We start from the raw sequence: 24,889 nt of genomic DNA on the forward strand, positions 1-24,889 counted from the left end.
CACCAGGCAAAGGTATAAGAAGTATTGAATAAAATTCAGTCATTTCCTGAGAATACTTATTTTTTATTCTCTGTTCATATATATTTTTTCACGAGTCCACATTTAGAGACCATGTAATTTTGTTCTGTATATATTATGAGCATTATATATATATATATATATATATATATATATGTATGTATGTATGTATGTATGTATGTATTTATATTATATATATACATAAAACTCTTGGTCTTCTATAACCAGGCAGTGACATGTATTCCCTGGCTAGCCATTTCTTGTTTTGGAGTTAGGACTTGGAAAATAGTCTTAGGAACCATTTTCTATTGGGAAACTTTTCTGATTAACTTTGGGGAACTCTTGGGATTTATTAGCTATGTTTCTAAAGCTTGATCTTTAACAGACAGAGGTTTCAAGGAATTATTGGAATGGAATTAATACTATTTTTTCTTATTATGATTGGTAAGGCTACACGACATCCCTTCCTAACTTACATAACCCCATTGATCTATCTCCATAATTATGCTTATTTGGGGAATAATTTAATTCCATAAAATTATACAGACATATTAGAAAAAAGTGAATATATATAAATATATAATACATATGAATGCACTTTATTTCATATAACTGAAAACTTCATGAGGCCAGGAATCATGAATGTTGTGTTACTCACTGTTTCTCTAACATTTAATATAATGCAGAGAAATACAGAATAGATGCTTAGTAAATATTTGCTAAATAAGTGAAACACAAAATCAGGTAAGCATTTCATTATCTCCTTAGAAATTTTATAATGCTCTTCTAAATTTTGAACCAGTTCAATAGTTTTGATTGTTGTATGAATTTAACACAACATTGTTAAGCAACTATATGCCAATTGAAAAATAAATAAAAAAATTTTAAAAAATTGCATAATCAGAACCATGTGGTATTGGTGAAAGAACAGACAAATCGATCAATGGAACATAAGAGAGAATCCAGAAATAGACTGACATATATAAAGTCAGCTGATCTCTGGCAAAGGAGCAAAGGCAGTAAATAAAAACAGTCTTTTCAACGAATGATGCTAGGACTGGACATGCACACACAAAAAAGAATCTGGACACAGACCTTATACCCTTCACAAAAATTAAACTCAAAATGGAGCACAGCCCTAAATGTAAAATGCGAAACTGTAAAACTTCTAGAACATAATCAGCCATGGGTGTACGTGTGTTCCCCATGCTGAACCCCCCTCCCACCTCCCTCCCCATCCCATCCCTCAGGGTCATCCCAGTGCACCAGCCCCAAGCATCCTGTATCATGCATCGAACCTGGACTGGCGATTCGTTTCACATATGATAACGTACATGTTTCAATGACATTCTCCCAAATCATCCCACCCTCACCCTCTCCCACAGAGTCCAAAAGACTGTTCTATACATCTGTGTCTCTCTTGCTGTCTCGCATACAGGGTTATCGTTACCATCTTAGGGTTATCAATACATACTGTATTGGTGTTTTTCTCTCTGGCTTACTTCACTCTGTATAATGTTAAAACATTCTTGCATTTCTGTGATAAGTTTCCTTTGAACATAATATTTATTGTTCTTGTTTTTTACTGAGCTGATAGATTCCAGTTTGTAAAATTTTATTTAGAATTTTTTTTGTTTTATTCATTAATGGACTGAATTTGTGATTCCATTCTTTTCTCCCTTTGTTCCTTTCTCTTCTCCTTCCTTCTTTCTTTTCTTTCCTTTTAAAATCTTTTCTAGTTTTGACTTCCACCTTGCTTTCTCAAAAATAATTGGGAATTTTTCCTCTTTTTCTATGCAACAGTGTGGATTTATCTGTTATTTGGAATTTTGGTGAAATTATTTGTGTCTTGTGTTTTTTCAGGGAGAGTCAGTTGTTTAACTTTATTTCTTTTATGGAAATTTTTTGGATTATATATGTGTGTGTGTGTGTGTCTATATATATGTATATATATATAAAATATGTATTCTGGAATCAGTTTTGGAATTTTTTTCTTAGCAAATTATCTATTTAACCCAAATTTGTGAACTTTATTTCCATGGATTGGACCAAATTTCTTTCTTATGGTTTTTAAATTTCCTCTGTTTAACTGGTTATTTACGGGCAGCATATTTTTTTTCTCATTTTTCCTATGTTAAGTTAGCTAATAACTTATAAGTCTTGTTATTTTTATCCTTTGTTCAGAGATACAATTTTGTGATTTATTAATTTTATAACTGTATTTATCTTTTGAAAAAATTGCTTCCTTTTATTTTATTCTTTTTTAAAATTCTTGAATTCCATGCTGTTTGTTTTATTCCTTTTTATTTATTGGGGTGTGTGTGTGTGTGTATGTACATGCACTCATATCTTTATACTAGTTTTTTATGTCAATGATATGCTTCTATAATTTTCTTCTCAACCCTGCTTCAGTATATCGTTAGTTTAGATATGCAGTGTTTTTTATTACAATTTCTTTTATTTAAAAAAATTTAATTAATTAAAAATTTTTTAAAAAATTTGAACCATTTTTAAAGTCTTTATTGAATTTGTTACAATATTGTTTCTGTTTTGTATTTCATTTTTTTTTTGCCATGAGGCATGTGTGGGATCTTAGCTCCCCAATCAGGGATCACACCTGCACTTCCTTCATTAGAAGGTGAATTATTAACCTTTGGACCACCAAGGAAGTTCCCTATAATTTATTTTAGATCATCTTTAGTTTTGTTTTTTAATTTCATTTTACCTAGAATTATTTTTAAAAGGCATTTTAATGTTACTATTTTAAAAAAATTTTTGTGTAGTGGGTTCAGAAAGTATTACCTGTATCCTGGATCATTTTTAATTTCTGAAATTTATAGATTTTTTTTGATGCAAGTTTGTAACCAGTGTCCCTGAAAGTTTCATGAGCACTTCAAAGGAAGATACATTTTCTATTTTTTGCAGAGTTCAAACATAATATTTATATCTGATTTATTGATTATGCTATTTAGATCATCTTGGTTTTGGTTGGCCTTGACCTGCAATGGCTTGAAGCTGGGCTTGGGATCGCAGTCAGAGGTTGGGCTGGGTCCTGGTGGTGAAAGCTCCAGGTCCTAGCCGTAAGACCAGTGGTCAGTGACTAGGCCCTGACCTTTGGCTTTACGGAAAAGACTTCCCACAAAGACGGAAAGTAGTGATGCAAGCTAAGTGTTTATTGGGAGGAAAAGGAGTACAGTGCGTGTGGATAGGTACACGGTCAGACTCAGGGTGAGGGTCCCTGAGTCTCACCCTTGTGGCAGTTTGAATTACTTTTATGGGATTTTTCTTCTGGGTTTCCGTTGGCCAATCATTTTGATTTGCCTGGCTCACAATCCGTATTTGATTTGTCTTAGAATCCTACCAGGTGTGTGCATGCATGTCTTAGACAAGATGGATTTTACTGAAAAGACGTATGGGTAGGACATACCTTAACAATCTGTGTACTAGTTTTTGTTTGTTCATTTGTTCTGTTCTGTTCTGAGTGAGTAAAACTGAATTCTCATAATAATATTTATTTCTGCTTCTCTTTGCATCCACTATTGTTTTTTCTATATATATTGATGCAATGTTATTTGGCTTATATTGATTTTTAACTATTTTAAAAATAACATATTTATAGGAAAGTGTTATTAATCACATGTGTATTGTTTGATGAATTATTTCAAAATAAACATTCTTGAGTCACTACCACCAAAATAAATATTTAGAATATTTCCAAACAAGATCATTTAGCCAATTTTTTAAAAAAGTTGAAGTTTAGTAACTTTACTGAGTAGGATGTGTTTCATTGGTGACCATGTAGGAGATCAGACTATGCCACCCCAAAAATATGACTCTAGGAAACCAGAATATGCCTCTTTGGCATAAGGATAATTTTGAGCTGATTATTTTGAAAAAGACCAGACACAAGAGAAGCTCTGAAAACATAGTAAGCTACCATTTTTGTAAAGGAAATTTACATTTATAAATTTATATTCCCCATTTGTAAGAGTGTCTTTCTCAGTACCAGGAAGAGAAGGATGACTTTAAATCACAAGAGATTCTTGTCAGTGGAGAAGGCAAGGACTTAAATCTGCATAGTAAACATTTTTCTTGTTTTCCATACTTTTCCTGGTCACCTTCCCTTAACTGGCCTCCCCCACACCCTTCTTTGTATGTGCTGAGATGGTATTTAAGCCCTCATTCTAAATTACATCTTTGAGTTACTCATTCTCTGGGTTTTCCTGTATGTATATAGATGCTAATACCCTTCTCTTTGATTTTTTCTTGTTAATTTGTCTTTTGTTACAGGGCCGGGCCTAGAACTTGGAAGGGTAGAGGAAAAAGGATTTCATCCTCCCCTTCAACCATTTTGGCTCAGCATTCTCTAGCATCTCACTCTTCCAATCTCACATTGGGAAACCTGGCCTAAAGTATATCTTTTAATTTGGCTCTGTTTTATTATTTTGCTCTTCTACTTTGAGAAATATGTTCACGTGAACATTGGATCTTTTGCTGTCTTCTATCTTCCATTATTTTCTTTCTAAGTCCTTTTAGTGCTCTATTTCCATTTTATTCTGGTCACTTTTTTCCATTTCTACCTTTTTATTCTTTGCTTTGTTTTCTGTATATTTTTCCATTTTTTGCTTTCCCTCTAATTTTGCCTTCATTTCAGTTAAAATTTTTTCTTCTGTTTCTTTTCTTAAATCTGTCAGATTATATTTATAATCTTCTTGTAGTTCTTTTATGTTTTTGCCTAAGGCTTTTTCCCATTAAGGAACTAATGTGTTAAGTCTCTAATACAATTATTGGTGAAATATATGATCATAATTTTCATCTGCTTTGTTGTTACTATTTTTGGTAAATGCTTTCTTTGTTACCAAATGTTGGTAACATTTCCATCCTCTCTGCCTTAGATTATTCTGTCAATTTTCGTCAATTTTTTGTTAGTTTCTTTTTAATTCACCCATCACTGCATTAATTGGGTTGTCTTGGTCTTTTCAGGCTGCTATAATGAAAATATGGCTTATAAACGAAAGATATTTATTTCTGGAGGCTGGCAAGGCTAAGATCAATGTGCTGGCAGATGAGATCTGGTGAAGACTGCTTCATAGACAGCTGTCTTTTTGCTATAACCTCCCATGGCAGGAAGTACGAGGGAGCGCTGTGGAGTTTCTTTCAAGTGAGGGTATTTGTTCCATTCATGAAGGCTCTGCTCTCGTGACCTAAGGTCCCAAAGGCTTCACCTCCTATTCCCGCCACTTTTGGGGGTAGGATTTCTACATATGTATTGTGGAGGTGAAACTGTGTGCCTCTGATTGAGACTTGAACCAACACAGACAAGGCTTGAACCCAGCCAAAACGGATTTTGGCGAGGCAGCAGTGAGTAGTGTCATGAAGCGAGACCTTAATTCCTTGCCCAGGAATTGAACCTGGGTAGTCTGGAAGAAAACCAAAAATCCTACCCACCAAACCAGCAAAGGCTAGAGGTTAGAAGCTGTTTTTCCCTGGATCTTTGCTCCCAGTGAAAAATACATTTATCCTGGAGGCAGAAATTGTAAATGCAGGTACAAAGTTTATTATTAGAGATAATAGCGCAACAACAAGACAGAGAGCACATAGAGAAATGGTTATTTTAAGGTCAGATGGAAGCAAGGCAGAGATGAATACCCAGAGAGGGGGTGTGGGCGTCCAGCCTAGCGAGGAGGAGCACAGTAAAAAGACTGTCACATCATTTATATGTCAGTTCTTCTGGGACTTTGTCTTCCTACAAGCCAATTATCTGGTTTCTTTCCCCACACCTGACCTTTCCTGGGAGCCTCCCCTGGGGTGCGCACACACCCCCTCACCCAAAATGGAACTTGGAAGCGAAGGCTTCTGGGAGGAGCAAAACTCATTATGGCCTGGCATTATCCCTTGACCCACAAAGAGCCTTTATGTGCATCTGTAGGGTCTCCCTTGTCCCAAAAGAGGGGGGAGCTGAGATCTCTTCATCCTTTACTCAAACAGGATTTTGCCCCTTTTTGTCCTTGCTGTGACTGTTACTTTAAGGTGTTTACAAGAGACGGGTACTGACTATTTACCCTGTTTCTGTTGTTACTTCCATTTCAGAGGGCAAACTGAAGGCTGATTGTAAATGCCTCAACAGGAGCCCACCTGTCTCTTGGCTCAGGAAATATAAACAGAAGGCTAGTTGTAAATGTCTAACGTGAAGCCCATCCATCTGCTGCAGTAAGACCCAGATTGGAACTTGTATTCATGGTCTTTTAAGCGAGATCACACACCTGGTTTCAGAACTTACTGAAGCTGAGGTTCTTAATGTCTTGTCATAGAAAGAATTCAGTGAGAGAAAAAGTGACAGGTAAGAAGTGGATTTATTTAGAGGAGAGAGACACTCCATAGATAGAGTGTGGGCCACCTCAGAAGGTCAGAGTGACCTTGAAGTATGGCGTGGTTAGTTTTTATTGACTGGGTAATTTCATAGGTTAATGATTAGAAAGATTATTCCAACTATTTTGGGGAAAGGGTAGGGATTTCCAGGATTTGGGCCATGGTCCATTTTTTGGCCTTTGATGGTTGGCCTCGGAACTGCCATGATGCTGGTGGGTGCATCATTTAGCTTGCTGATGCGTTACAATGAGCACATGCTGAGGCTCGGGGTCTAGTGGAAGTCGACTCATCTGCCATCTTGGACTTACTTGGTTCCAATCAGTTTCTGTCATGTCCTTTGGCTATGGAATTGTTCTAAAGTTTGTTCCCTGATTCCTTCCCTCCTGTTTCAAAGGGACACATTCAGTCAGTAGCTGGGGTTCTCCCTAGATCTGTTGAGTATAGTTTGGGGATGTAGAGAGGAGAATGCATAATGTTCCGTGTAAGGTGGTTATCAGAGCACAGAGGTTCTGTGATGCACTATTGCCATGATTTGTGTTAACAACTGAACTTCAGAACTCAGTGCTAGGGCAAGAAATTGTTACAGTTTGCTAAGGACAAAAATTTGAAAATTCATTTGTTAGTCCTTCCTCTGCTTTCTCAGTATGTCTTAAAGTGTGGAAAAACATGTTTGGTGTCTGTGTGATACACACAAAAATGTGTGTGGGTGTAAATGTGGGTATATTTGTATGTGTGTATGCACTCATGCATTTCAGCCTGTAGTAGCAGGACAATGCAAAGAACTGTGCCAATTTTGTTGATTAATCCTCTTTACCAATTAGAATGAAGCCAATAAATTACTGATTAGAATTGAAAGACCACAGATGCAAAGGCAATACCAGACAAACATTTATCCACCCTCATAGCCCATATGTCAGTGGTTGCAACACTTGAGATGGTCACACTGAGATTTGAAGTATTCAAATATAGAGTACTCACAAGACAATTATTACATGTGACTAGATGTGACTAAAGAGATATAGAGTAGATTTATTATTTCTGACCTAATCAGTGATGACTATATTATTTGATTTTAGGACTAGTTGTTCCAACTAAATTTTTTCTCATTAGAGAAACAAAACAAAGAAAATATTACTCAAAACAAAAGCTTTTAAAATATAATACAAATTTTTGACTAATGCATAACAGAGAATCCAATTTGAGTCAACTAATATTACTGAGATTATTTTAATTATAAAACATTGTATGGAGTGGCTTAGGATCACAAATATAAAAGTATAGTATCCTTTCTTATTGACCTCATAACTTGCTAAAACCCATGAAGCATAATCTACAAATTACTTGGATGAAAGGTGGATATGGGTGAAGGAGAAATTAATCCTGACAAGGGAATCAGAGAAGACTAGTGTTGTGAAATGTGGGAGGGGAAGGTGGGATTTGCAAAGTAGACTTTGAAAGATCTTAAGTGATCCTTGGTTTGGAGTCTGCTGGGGGTCCTGTGAGCACACAGTATGCTCAAAGAGCATGTCTTCAGATGATGACCTATAGTACAGGGTACACCTTGATAAGCAGACTAAGAATCTTTGAACTTTGAATGATCATAATGCTTATTAAGGTTATTTTGCAAATGAAGAAACTAAGGGCAAGAGAAATTAATGGATCCCCTTAATATCTCAGAATTATCAGAGACTGTGCTGGGATTGAAACCATAAACTTCTGTTCAGTGTTTTTCCCAAGACACACACACCCTCTAGTAGACAGTATCAAAATGAAGAAGTCTTTGAATGCTAGGGAAGGAATATGGAAAGGGTCTGGGATGATTAGATGTATAATTAGGATATATTGGACAGAAGAGGTGATAGATAAAGGAATCAGGTAAACTCTGAGTTATCATAAGGAAAGCATAACTCAATTCCATTTTCAGCTCTAACAATGCCCTGGGTAGATGGCACATTTGCTAGGATGCTTTCTATCCTGGTTTAAGAAACTGTATGGACATGCATGATCATAAAAGTAGTATGTCTGTATTTGCTGTGTGGGACATTGACATGAATAACAGAATCAAGACTGTCCATCTAATATGGTGATTCAGTTTTGCCCTCTTGAGTTACTCTGATCATGTCAAATAGATACAAGGGATTAGATCTGATAGAGTGACAAATAGATTCAAGGGATTAGATCTGATAGACAGAGTGCCTGAAGAACTATGGACAGAGGTTCATGACATTGAACAGGAGGCAGTGATCAAGACCATCCCCAAGAAAAACAAAGGCAAGAAGGCAAAATGGTTGTCTGAGAAGGCCTTACAAATAGCTGAGAAATGAAGAGAAGCTAAAGGCAAAGCAGAAAAGGAAAGATATACCCATCTGGATGCAGAGTTCCAAACAATAGCAAGGAGAGATAAGAAAGCCTTCCTCAGTGATCAATGCAAAGAAATAGAGGAAAATAATAGAATGGCAAAGACTAGAGATCTCTTCAAGAAAATTAGAGATACCAAGGGAACACTTCATGCAAAGATGGGCACAATAAAGGACAGAAATAGTATGGACCTAACAGAAGCAGAAGATGTTAAGAAGAGGTGGCAAGAATACACAGAAGAACTATACAAAAAGGATCTTCATGACCCAGATAACCATGATGGTATGATCACTCACCTAGAGCCAGAAATCCTGGAATGGGAAGTCAAGTGGGCCTTAGGAAGCATCACTATGAACAAAGCTAGTGGAGGTGATGGAATCCCAATTGAGCTATTTCAAATCCTAAAAGATATGAAAGTGCTGCACTCAATATGCCAGCAAAGTTGGAAAACTCAGCAGTGGCCACAGTACTGGACAAGGGCAGTTTTTATTCCAGTCCCAAAGAAAGTCAATTCCAAAAAATGTTCAAACTACTGCACAATTGCACTCAATCTCACACACTAGCAAAGCAATCCTCAAAATACCCCAAGCCAGGCTTCAACAGTACGTGAAATGTGAAATTCCAGATGTTCAAGGTGGATTTTGAAAAGGCAGAGGAACTAGAGATCAAAAGGCCAACATCCACTGGATCATAGAAAAAAGCAAGAGAGTCCAAAAAACCATCTATTTCTGTTTTATTGACTATGCCAAAGCCTTTGACTGTGTGGATCACAATAAACTGGAAAATTCATAAAGAGATAGGAATACCAGACCTCTTTACCTGCCTCCTGAGAAATCTGTATGCAGGTCAAGAAGCAACAATTAGAACCAGACATGAAACAAGAGACTGGGAATTTTCCCAATTTCCTTTTCAAATTGGGAAAGGAGTATGTCAAGGCTTCTTTAACTTCTATGCAGAGTACATCATGCAAAATGCCTGGCTGGATGAAGCACAAGCTGGAATCAAGATTGCCAGGAGAAATATGAGAAGCCTCAAATATGCAGATGACACCACCATTATGGCAGAAAGTGAAGAAGAACTAAAGAGCCTCTTGATCAAAGTGAAAGAGGAGAGTGAAAAAGTTGGCTTAAAAATCAAAATTCAGAAAACTAAAATCACGGCATCTGGTCCCATCACTTCATGGCAAATAGATGGGGAAACACTGGAAACAGTGGCTGACTTTATTTTTTGGGCTCCAGAATCACTGCAGATGGTGACTTCAGCCATGAAATTAAAAGACGCTTGCTCCTTGGAAGAAAAGCTGTGACCAACCTAGACAGCACATTAAAGAGCAGAGATATTACCTTGCCAACAGAGGTCCGTCTAGTCAAAGCTATGGTTTTTCCAGTAGTCATGTATGGATGTGAGAGTTGGACTATAAAGAAGCTGAGTGCTGAAGAATTAATGCTTTTGAACTGTGGTGTTGGAGAAGATTCTTAAGAGTCCCTTGGACTGCAAGGAGAGCCAACCAGTTCATCCTGAAGGAGATCAGTCCTGGGTGTTCATTGGAAGGACTGATGCTGAGACTGAAGCTTCAATACTTTCCGCCACCTGATGTGAAGAACTGACTCATTGGAGAAGCCCCTGATGCAGGGAAAGATTGAAGGCAGGAAGAGAAGGGGACGCCAGAGGATGAGATGGTTGCATGACATCACTGACTTGATGGACAAGAGTTTGAGTAAGCTCCAGGTGTTGGTGATGGACAGGGAAACCTGGTACGCCACAGTCCATGGGATCGCAGAGTCGGACATGACTATTCGACTGAACTGAACTGAACTGACCATGTCATATACATGGCTTCCTCTCTTAGGACATCTGTCCACAGGTCATTCCTTCCATGGCCAACCTTTTGAAAGGAAACAGCAATCTAAAACAAATGCATATTTTATGCAGGCATAAAATCAACACCTATAATTTAATAATCAAACTAAAACTCTTTGCTTTGAGTTTCATTCAGTAACAGCATGTAATGCAGTCTGCCATGTTTTTATCATTTTTTTTTCTCCCATCAACAGCTGAATATATTTCAAGTTCATCTTTTGTATAAGCAAACAATTCTCAGAAAAAGTAGCTGTCAAGCCTACAGCCTGAGGAAAATAAAAAGAGAATATCAATAAGCTTCCTGCTGTTTTGTCCTTTATAAATGGTCAGATTTATGCCTTTTCTCCCCCTACCTGTTTTCTGAAGCTAAGCAGTTGGCTTCCAGAGGTGGGGGAAAAAACCCATGAACAATTCACTTTAAATATCTTGGCATTTACCTCTGGGGACTAGTTAATTAGCTCTTCGGGTTGTCTCATTTGGCAAATTAGAATAAAGAGGAAAAAATACATTCAGTGGCCTTATGTTTATGATTTTATTATTGCTTTAGGCTTGCTTGGTGTGGTTGGCTTGAAGTCAAGCAGCCAGAAAGCAGAATGCACAGTTGAGATGATAGAGTGACCGTAAGAAATATAATTACTTCACAATTGGGTTTTTACATTTGCTACTAATTACTGGGCACCAGAATTGCTACAGTTCAAAAGTAACAAAAATAATGCCCATAGTAAGAAGGTTTTTGATGAAATGCATATGTAATTTTCTAATGGTGGGAGATCCGTGGTAATTCCAGCCACAGTGAATTTAGCGGTAATTACAATTACTTTGCATAACAATTGAACCATTACCTTTGAGAACTGATGAAAGCCCATAATCCATTTGATTTTTGTCACACTGGTGCTCTAAGTAAAAACTGTTCAAATGCTGCTAAGAAATATACTGGCACTGGAAGATCAAAATGTTGAGGCTTCAGAGAGTATATAGTTTAGACAACACCTAATCTGAAAGTAAGTGTAATATTTTTACAGTTTGATAAGCCTGAAAATGTGAACACCACTTAAGTTATTGATTTCTTAGTAAATTAAATAGAGGAAAACAGAAGGTACTGCCTGTATTATCTTCATCCAGACCGTTTAAGGCATTTGGTATGTAAATTAGATGGTTCCATAAAGCTGTTTGCTGTCCTGGATCCCTTATTGATAAGGATCTGGAGGGGCTTGCCTGGTAGTTCAGTGGTTAAGAATCTGCCTGCCAATGCAAGGGAAGTGGAAGATCCCACGTGGCATATCATGGGGCAACTAAGCCCGTTTGTCACTACTGAGCCTGTGCTCTAGGAGCCCGGGAACCACAGCTACTGAGCTTACACGGCCTAGAGCCCCGTGACCTGCAACAAGAGAAGCCCCTGCAAGGAGACGCCCACACACTGCATCTAGAGCGTGGCCTCTGCTCGCCACAACTAGAGAAAGCCCGTGCACAGCAGTGAACACCCAGTGAAGCCAAAAAGACAGGAATAACAAAATTCAAAAATAAAAATAAAGTACTGTATATATATATAAAAGAAAAGATATGGAAATATGGATAATCATACATCGAGAGAGTTAGTACCATCTTTAGCAAGTCAAGTACATCTTTCGCAAGCAATCATAATTACTAAGACAATCATATACTACTCTGAGGGGTTAAGTTCTGAGTAGGAAGAATAATGAAAGCCACATGATTCCCTTTAATTCTCTATTACATCCCCCATTTGTTGGAAGTCTCTCTCACCTTGATCGAGTAGTTTAATTTTCCAAGTCTTCATCTCTCTTCATGCAGAAAGAGCTGTGAAATAGTGGACAGCTCAGAGGACGGCTGTTGCAATTGCACTAGAACATGAGCTAAAGGTTCCAGTTTTGGAACCTGGAGGAAATGGCACCCCACTCCAGTATTCTTGCTGGGAGAATCTCATGACAGGGGAACCTGGTGGGCTACAGTCCATGGGGTCACAAAGGGTTGGGTATGACCAGAGTGACTTAGCACACAGCACAATGCAGAAGCAAGTGGCCTCTTGCCACTCTTGATTTCAATTTTATGGTTCATAATTGAGTTTTGCTATGGGTTAGGTGGAGAGTATTAGCTTTCTAATCAACCTTTTCACCAAAGCCAAGAAGTTTGATTTTTGCTGTTGTTTTGAGCATAGAAGTGGTTATTTCACTATGCAGGAATTGGCAAACTACACTTAAGGGGTCAGAGCTGGTCTAAATCTGTTTTACGTCTAAAGAATTGCAAACAAGCAAAGCAAACAAAGAATATGCCACCAAAACTGTATAGGCTTGCAAACCCTAAAATATTTACTATCTGACTCTTTACAGAGTTTGTTAGTCCTTGCTCTATGGGCTTACACAGCTTTACTAGAAAGCTTACACAGCTTTCTAGTATCCTTGAATAAGAAATACTGAATAAAGCACTTTTACTCTTTATTACTTCAAGTCTCTATTGTAAATTACTTTTATCTCCTCTAACTTTTCAATATTTGCAACCAGGCTTATAGCCACTCATGCCTCAAGAGTGCTATATTTGTTAAAGAATAAAGGCAGCTCATTGTAACATCAAATATTTTAAGACTTAAGACACTCATCATTGTGTCTCATAGTTTGGAGCCTGAGATTTGTATGTATATCTCTTCTTTAGATGCTCAAAATTAGAATCAGTCATTTACTGGAGCAGCAGTTTGACCAAGGATAAAAAAAAACTACATGGTGTTGGAGGGTCTGATTTGTACTCCAGTTTTCTGCTGATACGTGTCCCCTTGCCTAGTGTAGCTAAGTTCTCTCAGCTGTGATTTATACATTAGCCGTACAGTCGAATGGCCCCTTCCAGAGCTGTGTGACTTTTAAATAAGAAATCATAGTTAAAAGCATCTTGCTCAGTTTCTACTGAATAAACTCTCAGCAGTTGTCAGTGGATTCTGAATCTGAGGTCAGAACATTGAATAAACACATTCATAGATTTAAGTCCAAGTTGTACCATAAAATAATAATATAATAATAATAATATACTGTAATATACAGTAAGGAGTTGATTCTTTTTTTCCATTCAGGTTAATCTGTACCATTTTCCTTATGTCCTATTAGCTAATATTTTTAGACATGACAAATTTTATGACTTAGACTTGGTTGTCTGTATTCTGCACTAAGAGAATCTTTACCTCAAAATGTTGCTTACAATGTAAGTAAGCCCAGTTATCAGGCACACTAGTCTCAACTGAGAAACACCTTTATAAATATTTAAGGGAACATATCAATGAATGTTTGTGCAAATGTATTGGGTGATAAAGGGTTATTGAGTATCTCAGGACAATCTATTTCTTCATATACATATTTCTCCACACATATATTTATATATACATATCTCTCTCTCTCTGTGTATATATATATATATACATATTTATATATATATATTAACATGACTTTCTTGGGAAGCATGCCCCACAGTATGGTAGCTGTGATGGCTAGTGGCTTCCCAATATCTATTATCTCCCTTTCTCCTTAGTAACAGAATACTTACTTTTACCTTAGCACATTGGTACATGCTTCCCTTGCAGCTAGATATGACTATGGGACTAAGTTATTATCAGTGGTATGGTTGCAGAAAATTTGAGTGAGGATTTCCAGGTAATCTGTGAGGGAATGGCTATATCTTTCTTCTCTTTTTCCTCCATCTTGCTGCCTGGAATGATGATATATTGGCTGATATATAATGGTGATATAATGGCTGGGGCTCTAGCAGGCATATTGAAGCATGAGGATGAGGCTCATGCCAAAGAGAAGGAGTTCAGGGAATTATAAGGTGCTTGAGTTTCTGATGTTTTGAAAGTTTCCATAATAGCTATACTATCTCTTCTAGACTTATTTAATGTGAGATAGAAATATCTTGTTTTAGTTAGTATTTGTTTTATTTTCTGCCATGGAAAATAGAATACAATTGTATCTAATATAGATAGAAGCAGATTTCACTTGTTCATGATAATCGGGTGGAGAGGGAGGTGGGAGGGGGGATCAGGATGGGGAATACGTGTAAATCTATGGCTGATTCATATCAATGTATGACAAAACCCACTGAAAAAATAAATAAATTAAAAAAAAGAAGTAAAAAAAAAGAGAAATATCTGTTTATTAAAAAATGAATGAGCTTATTGATTCTATACTAAAGATCATGAAAATGTATATTTGCATCTTGAAATTGTCATAAAACACATCATCTGTGTGTGCATGCATGCATCAGTCACTCAGCTGTGTTTGACTCTGCAATCCCTGGGCTATAGCTTGCCAGGGTCCTGTGTCCATGGAGTTCTTCTGGCAAAAATACTGGAGTAGGTTGCCATTTCCCTCCTCCAGGGTATCTTCCTGACCCAGGAATTGAACCTGCATCTTCTGTGTCTCCTGCACTGCAGGTAATTCTTTATCTGCTGAGCCATCAGGAACGCCCTCAAACACATCATACCTACCACTAAATAAATTATTGTATTATGTGTGCAAATATATATATATACACACACACATATACTTCACACATATATGTATATAATGACAAGGCTATGTATATATATAAATATATAAATATAATTACACCATATGTGATTACTAGGATACAAAACCTTCTCTAGACTATTGTGACAAACAACTTGAAGTTCCAATATTGCATCTGGTCTTGGGCAGAACTCATTAGCCAGTCAGACCTTATGTCAATGAAGCAAAAATAAACATCCTCCAGGTACATTTCTTTAGCAGAAACACATTTATTATAGAAAGTAAGGGAACTCTGTTAAATATATGTGGCTTATAGTCTTTCAAAAGAAAAATTATGTTTCCTGTTTTATTTGTTTCTTGTTCATTTTTAGTAGCACTTGTCAGGTGGTACTAATTAGCATCTATCAAAGAATAAAATAGCTATTTAACCATCTCAGAGTATGTCTTCTATAAGTGATGTAATATGGTTGTGCCTCTGCAAGTAAAACACCTTCACTGACTGTATCATAATTTTAAATTTTTGTTAACTGTGAATATTCACAAATTGACTAGGTGGAAAGATGTTTAGACCCATTATGCAAAATATGAAAAAAAAACACACATGTAGAAAAATGCCCAGAAATTTTTCATAAGAAATAGTAAATTAAAATCAAAGTGCAAATTGTTTATAAACATATTAAAATAACTTACTGCCCTACAATTAATACAAAATATAAACATTCAGTTCAGTTCAGCCACTCAGTCGTGTCCGACTCTTTAGGACCCCGTGGGCTGCAGCACGCCAGGTTTCCCTGTCCATCACCAACTCACGGAGCTCACTCAAACTCATGTCCATTGAGGGAGTGATGCCATCCAACCATCTCATCCTCTGTCGTCCCCTTCTCTTCCCGCCTTCAATCTTTCCCAGGATCAGGGTCTTTTCAAACTAGTCAGTTCTTTGCATCAAGTAGCCAAAGTACTGGAGTGTCAGCTTCAGTATCAGTCCTTCCAATGAATATTCTGGACTGATTTCCATTAGGATGGACTGGTTGGATTTCCTTGCTGTCCAAGGACTCTCAAGAGACCTCTCCAACACCACAGTTTAAAAGCATCAATTCTTCGGTGCTCGGCTTTCTTCATAGTCCAACTCTCACATCCATACATGACTACTGGAAAAACCATAGCTTTGACTAGACAGACTTTTGTTGGCAAAGTAACGTCTCTGCTTTTATTAAAAAAAAAAAAAATGCTATCTAGGTTTGTCATAGCTTTTCTTCCAAGGAGCAAGCGTCTTTTAATTTCATGGCTGAAGTCACCATCTACAGTGATTTTGGAGTCCCCCAAAATAAAGTCTCTCACTGTTTCCATTGTTTCCCCATCTATTTGCCATGAAGTGATGGGACCGGATGCCATGATCTTAGTTTTCTGAATGTTGTTTTAAGCCACTTTTTCACTCTCCTTTTTCACTTTCATCAGGAGACTCTTTAGTTCTTCTTCACTTTCTGCTATAAGGGTGGTGTCATCTGCATATCTGAGGTTGTTGCTATTTCTCCCAGCAATCTTGATTCCACCCTGTGTTTCATCCCCCCCCCAGCATTTCTCATGATGTACTCTGCATATAAGTTAAATAAGCAGGGTGACAATATACAGCCTTGAGGTACTCCTTTCCCTATTTGAAAGCAGCCTATTGCTCCATGTCTGGTTGTAAATGTTGCTTCTTGACCTGCATACAGATTTCTCAGGAGGCAGATCAGGTGGTCTAGTATTCCCATCTCTTGAAGAATTTTCCACAGTTTGTTGTGATACACACAGTCAAAGGCTTTGGCATAGTCAATTATAAACATTAGTCTCATAAAATAGTAAACGACTCTTTTTTAAATATCAGGAAACTGAAGGATAGAAAACTTAAAATCACAGTTAGCCGATATTAGAAATAGAAGAGAATCCTTAATTCTCTATTTCCAAACTGGTGCTCCATTGAATATTTGTAAGACGTTTTTAAAAATAATGAATTATTGATGGTGTCACACTGTTGTTGACCCTTCTGAGTAAGAGATTTAAAATTCAATTCTAGCTCGTACAAAAGCTTTGGAATTGATTGTAAGCACCTGCCAGGTTCTTTGCTCTGTCCTTTAGCAGAAGAGATTTTCACTAAACCTCTGTCATTTGCATTGCTATCACATGCTTCCCCCGCATTGGCTTCCCCTGCTTCCTCTCAGAGCAGATATATTATCCTCCTATTGCCCAAAGGCAGAAAATGATATAGAATCAAATCGAACTCAGGGAAATAAGAAACCTGAAGTTTTAATAATATAACTGGTTTTGGTATTCCAGACTCTCTGGTTCATTTATGGAAAACCTTGCACTAACTGTTACTATGCTAAAACCTATAAATATTGGAAAAGAGCAAACACTTCTCTGAAATATCAACATTATCAACCAAATAAACTGTTTAAAATGTAACCAATGATATTAAACTACGGAAAATGGAAAGAGAGAGAAGTTGCTGAAAAAAAAAAAAGAAGTCACAGTGGAATTATTCTGGCCAAATGAGTTTGGCCCAAACTCAGAGAACATCACTAAGGAGGTATTTCTGTAAAGAGAAATGATGATCTGGATAACTGGTATTTATTTCTACCAGTAAAACCTTCTAAAATAAAGTCACATGATAGATGGCATCCAGTGGGAGACTGTATCTACAGAGGGGGAGGGACAGAAGCTGAGTTTTCATTCTCTCTTTGCATCATCCACCCATCTTCCTATACGATGTCATAATCACTTTCAGCCCTTTCTTGACTCTTTTTCATTGTCACTATTTCTGTTTCTAGGCTATCTATTTTCTTTTCTCAATGAGAAATAAAACTGTATTAGCTGCTTTGTTTTCAGATGGCCAGTGTTATCAACCATTTGTTTCTATATGCTGAATGCTTAGGGTGAAGAGGTTATTGATTCAGTCCAGTTCAATTCAGTCGCTCAGTCATGTCTGACTCTTTGTGACCCTATGAACCACAGCACACCATTAGTGAAAGATAAAATGAGTGAGTGGTATCTGGAAAATCTGCCAGGATCTGCCTCCATGGGTAGTGAAAAAAAGATAAAACCAAACAAAAGCAAAAGCTGGTTAGAGTTAACAAGTAAACCAAAGTCTGGGTGGAAAGAAAACTAAAAGGACTGATCCAAGAGGAAAAGTAATATTACTATTAAGTGTATATCACGCACAGATACTTAATACAGGAAAAACCGTACCGTAGGGCATCATACAATCCATGGTTATTAGAGTATCTGTTTGCATTCACATCAGGCTTAGGCAGAAATGATAAGCTGATCGTGAAAGAGGAATTTTGTGACAGAATTCCAGCGAAGGAATTTGTTAATGCTTTCTGGGAAGATATTGAGGGTTCAGAATGGAAAGTGTTTCTTACGGTAGAAAGGGGAGAACTTGGAAAGAAAAAGTTGAATGACAACTTAACCTTCCTGGTCTACAGAAATTACAATTGCTGGTCTCAGCGTACCAGAGGAAGGTAAATTCAGAGCCGAGAGGATCTAGTGTAAGGCCCTGAATGTTTGGGGAATTACTGACCAAAGACTTCGGAGAGCTGAGAGAATGAGGGTCACAGTACCGAGTGCAGGTCACGAAGGGCAGAGCCGTGGCCGCAGCAGCAAACATTGCAGAGCTGAAGGGAGTTTCTGGTTTTCTGTCTCTTTCACATAATTAACACTTGTTGCATTTTCAGTCTACCTTCTTCCAGTCATGTTCTAATGGGTAGAAGTGGCAACTATCCATTTTAGCACCTCTTTGGAGATTGCTTGGGATCTTCAAATTCAGTGAAGCACTGGACTTTCCATCACATAACTCAAACTCTTGAGAAATATCAACGCATGGTTACTGTCATCAAGTATGAGCATGTTTTACTTTACAGTCTCAGGAGTATAATAAATATAATATTCTTTCTTTTCTAAAGCTCCACTTAATTTTATTTCATTTATCTCTTTTGTCTGACTGGCAAGGGGAGAAAGGAATAAAACTCAGGCTATAATCTTAATCTTGCAAGGTGTCCTTCACTCTCATTTACCCACAAATCTGTGATATATGCAATGCCTAGGTGGATGAGATCCAACAAGTCCATTCGGCCATTGGTTATCCATGTCCTTGGTTTCTCTGCCCCAGTCGACTTGTGACTCATCCCATCCTTGGTTACCTTGCTTCATCACTGGTTTATTCGCTCACAGAGACCTTCACATCCTCATTCCCCTGCCATTTCTGTGCCATTCCCGGGGGCACAGGCATCTTTGCCGTGGCTGCTTATGGTCCTACCTGCCTTGGCCATGCTCAACCACTTCTCTTTCAAGTCAGGTTATTTTCTGTTGGCATGGCACCAAAGGGCACCAGATATGTTTGGCCTGAAGAGCAATCAAACTCATATCTCACCCCTCCTTTTTCCCACCTCAACTCTGCCATATTTTTTTCGGATAACTGTGAATCTTCTTAATAGTTGTTCTAGAGTAGTAAACAGCATAATTCCCTGAATGGGTTTTGGCTGTGCTCCAGATGCGAAGAAGACATATGATGGCAAACTGCTTGAAATGAGAGGGAGGAGAGGGGAACATAGGAAGAAAAACAATAAATTAACATCATGAAATATTACTTAAGTTCATATTTTTTTTTTGTATATCAGACAGTCCAATAAGAGGCATGATTTGTGTTTGCCTAAATCATCATCATTACTCAAGCATCACTGGGCTGAAAAACCAATGACTTACTTCCATTTTAAAATGCCAACATTAAAGGTACTTAAGTAGGTGGTTGTTACTGATTGCTATAAACATTGCTTTAAAACTGCTTTAGACTGAAACATGTCATGAGATGCAAAAAAGAAAGAAGAAACTTGCTATAGGATTCCTCCAGGATTTATTGTTTCATGCCATGTGGAGCTCTCTGGTAATGACGAATATAAACCATTGATCCACATTACATATTTTAAAATAATCTGCAGCTCCTAAAGAAAGTAGATTTGAAGAGAGGGGAAAACAGATAATAACTAGTATATATCATATACAAATATATATATTTAATAAAAATAAATAATAATATATTTAAAATAAACATGTTTATATTATGCATTTATTATTTATTATCTGTCTCTCCCTGCCAGAATATAAGTTCCAAGAGGCAGTTTCATTGTTTTATTCACTGATGTATCTTAAGCATCTACAAGAGTGCCAGATATCTATATGTAATCAATAAATAATTTTTAAATGAATGGTATGTCACTAATCAAGGATCATGATTAATATACATCTTGAAACCTGAGATATAAGAAGAAAAGATGGTTAGCTTTGGGTAAATCAGGGTACCGGAGTACCCTGTGACATCAGAAAATAGTCATTTTTATAATTATGGGGAAAATGTTTTTGGTTGAATCAATTAGTTTCCATATTTTCTAGTCAGATACAGTATAAGTAGAGTTAACAAATTAGCTTAGGATTTGAGATGAATAAATCTGTACCTCCGTCTCACAACTACAGACATGTGAGGAGATGAGTGTCCTGCATATCTAGATCTTGTCTTCAGCCGACAACTCTATGTAAAGAACAGTCATTGGAGAAAGTGCCTGCCAATGATTCCAGCAATTACCGTGACTAAATCCAAAAGATCTTGTCTTCTCTGAAAGGATAACACTGCAGGAAAATACTTCACAACAGTTCTCCATATCCTGAGGTCAGCTAACAATATCCTATCAGTTCACCGGCCACCTCTCATTTCTCTTCCTTTTTGCAGCTAGTCAACATTCATCTCTAGTAATCTTCCAAGTTCTGAGGAAATAAAGACCACCAAGAATTAGTTTAGAGGATGTGTGTGCATGTGTGCTCAGTTATGTCTGACTCTTTGTGACCTTGTGGACTGTAGCTGACCAGGCTCCTCTGTCCATGGGATTTCCCAGGCAAGAATACTGAAATGGGTTGCCGTTTCCTCCTCCAGGGGATCTTCGCAACCCAGAGATCAAACCCACGTTTCCTATGTCCCCTGCATGAAAGATGTCTCTAACATCAATTCCCATCCCAAGGGTGGATGATGTCCAAACCCCTTATAATATGAGTTTAGTGGTTACTATTCTAAACTCTCAGATACCATGAAAATCAGATTATGCTGCTTGAAGCATGGCTTCACTTAATAATTAATATTACAGTGAAATATTTTGCTTAACTCCTTAATAAACTGAACTGCATGAGACCTTAATGGCTTCCCTGGTGACTCGGAAGGTAAAGAGTCTGCCTACATTTCAGGAGATCCGGGTTTGATCCCTGGATCGGGAAGATCCCTTGGTGAAGGGAATGGCTACCCATTCCAATATTCTTGCCTGGAGAATTCCATGGACAGTGGAGATTGGTGGGCTACAGTACATGGGGTTGCAAAGAGTTGGACACAACTGAGATTAACACTTTCACTTTCATGAGGCCTTAATGAAGTGAAATGTGTCCGGTGACTTCCAACTCTGGTCTTTAGAGCTTTTAAGTACTAAAATAATTTGCATATTGACTTATCAGCCCATGAAAGTGAAAGTCACTCAGTCATGTCCAACTCTTTGTGACCATATGGACTATACAGTCCATGGAATTCTCCAGGCCAGAATACAGGAGTGGGTAGCCTTTCCCTTCTCCATGGGATCTTCCCAACCCAGGGATCAAACCCAGGTCTCCCACATTGCAGGTGGATTCTTTACCAGCTGAGCCACAAGTGAGACCCAAGAGTAGCCTATGCCTTCTCTAGCAGGTTTTCCCGACCCAGGAATTGAACTGGGGTCTCCTGCATTGCAGGCGGATTCTTTACCTACTGAGCTATCAGGGAAGCTCTCATCAGCCCATATCTGGACAATTTATTGAGTAGCAGGATATAATTTTAGATTACTCTGGAAAGTTGTCACCTTAATCCTTGAGGAAATGGCAGTGGGGTTGCTATCTGTGGCGGTGATCTCCCACTGGGAGGTGTGGACGGTGTCTCTCTCTTTGGTCACGTGCTCTGTGACTGTTTGATTAATAGAAAACAGCTAAAGTGACACTGTGCCAGCTTCTCACTCCAAAGACTCAGGAAGCTGGTAGCTTCTGTCACCTGTCTTTTGGGCTAGGAGTGACTCTTCATGCCCAGCCGCCATCCTCTGAGGAAGCCTGCAAGTCCCAGGGGAGAGGCCAGGTGCACATGTTCTAGTTTACAATCCCAGATGAGGTCCCGGCCAACAGCCAGCATCAACCCCAGACTTATGAGTGAAAGAGACTTCAGATGATTCCAGCCCCTAACCACTGAGTCACTCTAACCTTTCAGCCACCGAGCTGGCAGTGCGTGAGCTCTGTCCAAACTGCAGATTCATGAGCAACATGAATAATTGTTGTTTTTGTCCAGTGACTTTGGGGTAGTTTGTTCCACAGCAATAGATAATCAGAGCACTACTCCAGATTCTTGATGGCTACAAAAATCTCTCTCGGCATAGCTCCCGTTTGAGGATATTGGAATTTTGAGTGAGAAAAATTTTGCTCTATGTCTTTCAGGATACAGACTGAAAGAGGCTGTAAATTTCTTTTTAGATTAACAAATTTCAGGTTTGGTTAATTGAAGCCTTTTGTGAATTAACATATTTAAGATGGGCTTCCCAGATGGTGCTAATGGTAAAGAATCTGCCTGCCAATGCAGGAGACTCAAGAGATGAGGGCTTGATCCCTGGGTCATGAAGATCCCCTGGAGGAGAATGTGACTACCCACTCCAGTATTCTCGCCAGGAAACTTCCATGGACAGAGAAGCCTGGGAGGCTACAGTCCAAGGGGTTGCAAAGAGTCAGACATCACTGAGTGACTGAACACACACATACACACTTAAGGTAAATTGAGTGCGAAAATATCTAAAATGCTTTTCTTGTCCATTGAGCTAACCTGAAGAGAATCTAAGGATTTTTAAGAATACAGATTTCCAGCCATCCTATATAACCATCTTTCTCCTCCTTTCCCAGAGAGAAACCCTTCATTCACTCATCAGCTCCCTGCATACCCACCTTGGCCTTAGTGCTGATACTGTTTTAGACAGGCTGCCGCTCTGCCAACCTCCTGGTTTTCTTCAGATTCCATCACCGTTATTTCCTATCTTCCTTCACATCCCACCTCTAAAAAGTATGCTTGTCCTGCACGCACATAGCTCTGTCTGCTTTGCTAGTTCCTAGTCAGTACTCGTTTCTGGCTCAATGCCAAAGTTGATTAGGTGAAATCATTTAATTTAGCAAAGATTGTTAATTATTAGGAAGACAAAGGTTTTACTAGAATCGACATTAGAATATCAAATATTTATCCTGTTTAATTATCTGCTATCCACCTTTTCTGTGTTTACTTTTTTCTGTTTGTAGTTTTCTTGGACTTACTGAAATCAAAAATATTAAATCAGGGCCTAATTAATGAAAGCAGATCAAACCATCAAGGTATATTTGTTATGACAAGTTCTAACCTCCTTTGTACATAACATTCTAAAAAAGTGAAAGGAAACCAGTAAACATTTCAGTTTTCAGCTAACTACTTATTGTCCTTGGAAGAAAAAATTGAACATGTGAGCCTATATTGAATTATTTTCATTCTTGACATTTATCTTTTTAACTTTAATTTTATTTAAAATTTATTTTATTGATTTACAATGCTGTTAGCTTCCACTATACAGCAAAATGATTCAGTTATTCATATATATGTATTCTTTTTCATATGATTTTCAGTTATGGTTTATTACACAATACTGAATATAGATCCATGTGCTATACAGTAGAACCTTATTGTTTATCCATTCTGTGTATAATAGTTTGCATCTGCTGATCCCAAACTCCCAGTTCATCTCTCTCCCACCCTCTAATCCCCTTGGCAACCACAGATCTGCTTCCTATATCAGTGAATCTGTTTCTGTTTCATAGATAAGTTCATTTGTGTCATATTTTAGATTCCACATATAAGTGATATCACAATGGTATTTGCCTTTCTATGACTTATGTCACTTAGTATCATAATCTCTAGATTCATCCATGTTGCTGCAAATGTTGCTGTTTCATTCTTTTTTATATCTGAGTAGTATTCCTCTGTGTATGTGTGTGTTACAATATATTAACTTTTATATATCTATCTATATATACATACACACACACACACACACACACACACACCCCACATCTTTATCCATTTATCTATTGATGGACATTTAGAGTGTTTCCATGTCTTGGCTATTGTGAATAGTGCTACTATGAACACAGGTGTGCATATATCATTTCAGATTATAGTTTTGTCCAGATCTATGCCCAGGAGTGGAATTGCAGAATCATATAGTAACTCTACTTTTAGGTTTTTGAGGAACATCCCTGCTATTTTCCATAGTGGCTGTGCCAATTTACATTCCTACTAACAGTGTGGGAGGGTTCCAACATTTGTTATTTGTAGACTAATTAATGATGGTCATTCTGAAATAATAACTCACTGTAGTTTTTGTGTTTCTCCAGTAATTAGTGATGATGAATATCTTTCACCTATCGGCCATCTGTATGTGTTCTTTGGAGAAATGTCTATTTAGGTCTTCTGCCCAGTTTTTGATTGGGGTGTTTTGTTGTTGTTGTTGTTATTGAGTTATATGAATTGTTTGTATATTTTGGAAATTAAGCCCCTGTCAGTCACATCATTTGCAAATATTTTCTCCCAGTCTGTAGGTTCTCTTTTCATTTTAATTATGTTTTTCTTTGCTGTGCAAAAGGTTATGTTTAATTAGGTCCCATTTTCTTATTTTGCTTTTATTTCT

The 24,889-nt window shown here is 37.7% G+C and overlaps 1 long non-coding RNA gene across 1 annotated transcript; it reads left to right on the forward strand.

The window, feature by feature from the left end:
• The first annotated feature begins 1,931 nt into the window (after window positions 1-1,931).
• On the forward strand, window positions 1,932-24,490 carry LOC122444811. The gene is made up of 3 exons (XR_006270354.1): window positions 1,932-1,950; window positions 14,428-14,435; window positions 24,374-24,490. It is a non-coding gene; the product is annotated as an uncharacterized LOC122444811 (long non-coding RNA).
• The last annotated feature ends 399 nt before the right edge of the window (window positions 24,491-24,889 follow it).

This window comes from Cervus canadensis, chromosome 7 (genome assembly GCF_019320065.1).
Source record: "Cervus canadensis isolate Bull #8, Minnesota chromosome 7, ASM1932006v1, whole genome shotgun sequence".
Classification (NCBI taxonomy): Eukaryota; Metazoa; Chordata; class Mammalia; order Artiodactyla; family Cervidae; genus Cervus; species Cervus canadensis.